This window comes from Cheilinus undulatus, linkage group 4 (assembly GCF_018320785.1).
Source record: "Cheilinus undulatus linkage group 4, ASM1832078v1, whole genome shotgun sequence".
Lineage (NCBI taxonomy): Eukaryota > Metazoa > Chordata > Actinopteri > Labriformes > Labridae > Cheilinus > Cheilinus undulatus.
Genome location: NC_054868.1, coordinates 17369939 through 17376022, shown reverse-complemented (window position 1 = coordinate 17376022; position 6084 = coordinate 17369939).

Genomic DNA, 6084 nt, shown 5'->3' with positions numbered 1-6084 from the left:
CTGATTCCACTTGAGTGGACTGTATGACTTTATAGAAATATGTCTTATTAACAACTTTGCTATGTATGGGTAACCATGCCAGTCTTTTGCATCAGTGCAATTTTATCTGAGAGTAGACAAGGCAAGGCAAGTTTATTTGTATAGCACATTTCAGCGACAAGGCAATTCAAAGTGCTACACACAGGACATTAAAATACAGTGACAAATGGTAAAAGAAAGACAATAATTAAAAACAGCAAATAAAACCCACAAAAGATTAAAACAAAGAAATGAAAGTAAAAGTTATAAAAAAAAAGAAAGAAAAATTAAAAAGTGAAATAAAACCCACAAAAGATAAAAACACAGAGTAGTCATGCTTCCTCCAAGGAAAACTAGTGTATTTATATTTGAGTTCAACCATTTAAAGCATTGGTTCCCAACCTAGGGTCCGGGCTGCCTTGGGGTCGGGGCGCCAACAGTCTCAGGGGTTATGGGGCCCTGTCTGCTCTGATGTTTCAGAAGTAGATGTGCACAAACACGTCAAAAAAAGACATGATTAGAACATAGACTATGTTTCAGGGTCACCCTCGAAGATTAAAGAGAATCTGTTAACTTTTTATTTAAAAAGGCGCATTTTGGGGGGAAAAATTGACATTTGAAATTATGCAGTTGTATATTTACAAGAAAACTAACTTGGAATTTCAGAGTTTAAAAAGTATGAGATTTTTGAGAAAATTCAAATGTCTTAGTTTTTTAGTCTTAAATTTGACATTAGAAACTCAAATTTCAAGTTTTCGTTAATCTCAATCTCTCATGTTTTTAGCATCATAAATGTACAACATAGTAAGGTAAAAAATTTACAGGAACTAAATTGAAAACAGTGGTTAGACTTTAAATTTTTTCAACTTTGTAAACTTAAAAAACTTTTTAAAGTTTTGGTTCATGTATAGTGCTTAACAAATTTATTAGACCACCACCCAAAGTAAGGTTTATGCCACAGCTGCCCTAAATTAACAGCATTGGTAATTACCAAAATCATTTTTTATGTTTCTGCAATCGTTAGTACACCAATATGTAGAAACAAAATGATATTTTTATATTGCTAAAATATAATTATTATTGTTATCCATGAATTTTCAAATTTACTTATTTACAAAAAACTGAAAAAATAGTAAAGCACATTAATATTTCTTGATTAATATGTCAAATTATAGTTATTTACTTGCATTCCTGAACAGAAAAATTGGTTTTAGTGGTTGAATGTTATGCTTGATTAATTTCTGACTTCTCAGAAAAGCCCAGTGAGCCGGCTCAAATTTGGGTATAAAAAGGTGAATTCAGTTTGAAATTCCTCTTTCCTGTTCAAAATGGTAAAACGTGGAGAGCTCACTGAAAATAGAGTTTGCATTAAAGCACTTCATGTTGCAGCTGTGGCATAAACCTTACTTTGGGTGGTGGTCTAATAAATTTGTTAAGCACTGTACATTTATGACATTTAAAGTCAAAATTTCATTTTTTTTCTAGTAAATTAATGACTTTTCATTTGAGAATTTTTACCCCTTTTTTTTTGAGAATCACTAGATCCTATTTGTTTTTTTTTCAAGTGGCGCTAATAAAATGTCATAGTTCTGAATAGTTTATTCATAGACCTGTGGGCATTTTATGGTGGGGTGTCCTCAAAGAAAACAAAATTTATCATTATTTTTATTAGTTTATATGTCAATTTTTCCAAGTGTGTCGGGGGGGTGGGGGGGGGGGGTGGTCCTAGCTTTTCTGGGGTAAGAGTTTTGGGGGCTCTAAGGAAAAAGGTTGGGAACCACTGATTTATAGGATACTTTACATGAAGATACTTGCAAAGATAGTTAATACCATAATTGCTGTTGTTCTGCAAACACATTCATGTTTTGAAGGATTGAACTGAACAGAACAAAAAGTAATCAACAGATGAGCTCTGTTGATCTGAAAAATTCACCTGTACAGACGTAAAATAAGCTAAACAACAGAAAGCAAAGCAAAGATAATAAAGAATGAGAAAGTGTAATCACACAGATTTTTTAGTAATAAAGGTGCATTTTTATGGACACAAATCATATAAACAAGCAATATTTACAGCGCACTGCAAATAGAAAACAAAGACCAAATAGAAAATTACTCAGAGCATTAAAATGATGCAGTAATACTTCAATTGCTGTTCAGTTCCAGCTTTTTGAAATGCCTTTAATCAATCAGTTAATCTTTATTTGTATAGCTCCAGTTCTAAACAAATGTTACCTGAAGACAAAAGAGCTGGTCTAGACTGTTCCCCTGAAGAGCACAGACAATTTGAATCCAATCTTTAAATCTAAATTTTACAGGCGATAATTGATGGTGAATGTTCTATGATAAAGCAGATTATAAAAAGAGAACATGCTGTTAAATTTTTAAAACTGACTTTTTCTATGTAACTATTTTGTTTGGTTGTGATTTGATAGTAACTGGAACTGGTGAAGTGATGTGCTCCTGTGTCAGGCCAATAAATAGACTTTATAAGAACTCGTCTTGGCACACTCTCAGTTATGCACAACATAGCAGTTACTATAAAGCACAAATGATTTAGCCAACAATCTCGTAGATTTACATATACAACCCAAAACAGTCAAAAAGATGTCTCCCAAAAGTCAGCACAAGTAAAATTGTAACATGGACTTTCTGTACAGACAGTAAGATGCCTAAGTATCCATCAATGCCTGAACATACTCTAAAGTGCTTTATGTGTTCGTTTTTGTGAGCTGGAAAGTACCATTGTGTAATTGTGGTACCTGTAGTACCAAGATGAGCTATTTTTCATATCAGCTGTATCCTTTAAAAATTATATTGAAACTGTAGAAAATTTCAAAACCACTTTATATTTTTAGATAGTGTGTAATATTCTGTAATAAGTTTGTGAACCAAATGATTGCTTTCATAGTTTTTATGAAATCATTAGCTTTATTGTTATGGACAGATTTGTTTTTCTCTCATTATGGGTATTATTGTTTGTGTTAAGAGAGGATGTAACTTCTTTTGAGACTTGGCCTGAAGTTATGTGAAGGGTACGTTGGACTAACAACACAGTAGAAGATTTGTTTTTAAGATCAGGAGTCTCTCGCCAAAGACACGTTATCTTTCTTCACTGGTGTGTGTGAGGTGGTTTTTGCACATATTCTATGAATGTTCTGATCATAAGCCATTTATTAAAACAACCAAGATGGATCTATGTTCAATAAACATGCCCTTTTTAACTTTAGCTGGACTCTTTTTTTGACCATAACAACTGCAGTTTAATTTCAACATGGGTTACAGAAACTGTTCTTAACACACTAACGGAATCTGATTAAATGAGGGAAAATAGACATTACACAAGAAGAAAGCTTAGAAGACATCAGAGATTGTAATTATAATTATTGATTTAGTTTCCTCCGAATGGAAGGATCACAGGAAGCATATTAATTAGGAAAAAGGAGTTATGCATTTGCACAGAAAGTAAGAAAATTTGTGTTGTGTTTGGTAGTTTATTTCTGGTTGTAACAATGCTGCTAGGCAATACATCTTATACCGCTGGAAAATATTTTTATTTCCCTTTAAATGGTGTCACATTTGTAAGGAACATGCATTTGTGGGATGAGCAGCAGAGCTGAGTATGTGGGTTGTGCTCATGAAAAGTTTGCCAAATCTCTGCTAGTGCCAGGGGGAAATTTTTTAAAATGAAAAAGACCACTAGACTGAACATAACTCAGCTCATCCAAAGACCATCTAGGCATCCAAAACCAGCTTATATGAGCCTGCTATTTATAAGATACAGCTCAAATGTGGACAGTAAGATGGCTGTAATGTGGCATATTGATGATAAAAAGAGAAATACTGTTACTTTTAATGTTTATTGTAAAAGACTTTCAGTAAAGATATCGAATGAAATGAATAAGTAAGATTAACCATTTAAAAAAGGACTTGTATTAAGAATTTGCATGTTTCATTTCTGATATTTGCTATAACAATAATAATAATAACTTTATTTGTATAGCACCTTTTAAAAACAGAGGTTTACAAAGTGCTTTGACAATAGACAGAATTACAATTCAGACAAGGCATCAAAACACAAGGGAAGAACATAATAGGAAGGACAAAACCCCTAGCAACAGAAGATCCCATGAAAACCTAACCTCAGTATCATAATCATCCTGGTTGACACATTACAAAGCCCAGGAACATGTCAAACAAAAAGACACCATAACACCTTGGTATGCATGTTCCAGAATAAAAGTAGTGACCAAGGATAGACAAATAGAAACAAATAAAAATAAATAAAAACCCACAATAACCTAGCCCAGTCCAGGCAACACAGTGACCCAACTACATAAAAGCTAAAATGCTATGGTAATTTAGAAGGAATTGAAGGCATTAAGCTGGAACCTGATATGGGGGTCCTTCACATGGCATCATGGGTAATGAGAGTTGAAATAAGCCAAACAGGTTGTCTGAGAAAATGTGTTTTTAGCCCTTTCCCCCAGAGTCATGGGGAAAAGAGTGGGAGCAGCAAAGGGTATCAAGGTAAGACAGGTACAAAGGAAAGTAGAACTTTGATTGAAAAAAGAGACTGGTGTTGAAGTTGAATGTTTAAAATGAATGATATTTCTCCACTGTGTTCAGTTTATTCAGAACATATTCAAACCCAGTTTTTTTCAGCTTTGTTATGTTGCAGCCTGATGCTACAGTAGAAAAAAAACAATATTCTCATTTATATACACTCAGTGCCCCATCATGACAAAATTAAAACAGAATTTTAGAAGTTTTTGCATATTTATGAAAAATAAAAAAACTGAAATATCACATTGACATAAGTATTCAGACCCTTTGCAAAAACACTACATTTAGCTCAGGTTCCCCCCATTTCTTTCAGTCTTTAATGAAATGTTTCTACACTTGACTGGAGTCCAGCCAATCGAATCACAACAAAAACCAAGCCATGAGGTCAAAACTGCCTGCATAGCTTACAGACAGGATTATTGGGTTTCACAGATCTGGGGAAGGCTACATGAAAATCTGCTGCACTGAAGGTTCCCAAGAAAGCAGTGGCCTCCATGATTTTCAAATGGAAGAAGTTTGGCACAACCGGGACTCTTCCATGAGCTGGTCAGCTGGCCAAACTGAGCAATCGGGGGAAAGGGCCTGAGTTAGAGAGGTGAGCAAGAACCTAATGTTAGCTCTGACTGAGCTCCAGAGATTCTGTGTGGAGATGGGACAAAGTTCCAGAAGGACAACCATCACTGCAGCTTTCCACCCTCTGAGCTGGGCTTATGGCAATGTCTAGACAGAAGCCTTAAACACAGCTTCTGAATGCACTGTATATTCTGTTGAATATAAAAAGGATCAGGCTAGAAGAGTGTTCAAGTTTGGACCCCAGGAAGAATTGCCAATGCTTTTGCTGGTGCTAATGGGGATCCTGATAAACAAAGAAAGAAAGGTATGTCAGTATTTTCATCAATATTTACATTAATAAGAGTAATGGCAGCTCATTAATACGAGTGTTTTACATTCTCATGAACTTTACTGTTTAGCTAATTAGATTAGTTCAAAAGTAATTGCTTTGAGTAAAATTACAGACTAAAATGTAATCACTTTTCTGACTAAAACTATACTGATTTTTTAAGTGCCTTTTGACAACATTTTTACATTACACTCTAAAAAGTGAAAATAACTATAATGTAACTACAACTAATTACCATTTCATTCAAAAGAGTAAGACTAAAATTGTACTGCCAAATTATCATTGGTTTAGAGATAAATGAAGGAGTCAAAATTACCAGGCAAATAACTCAGTAACATAAGGACCCTTCACGTTTAGGGGACGCATCAGTTGGAGCCTGGGAACATTGTAAGGCACCAGGGATAACAGAAAATGTATTTGTTTATTATGTAAATTTAGGCAAAGCATGCGTCAGGGCCAAGAGCAGCTGAAGGTGTAGGAGTGAAGTGAGCTAGGGAACCAATGTCTGACAAGAAAATCACTGTAGGAGATATCTGCCTCCATGAGATGGCAGTAATGCATCGCCAACGACGCAAACTGTGGTAAAACATGAGAGAAGGCGA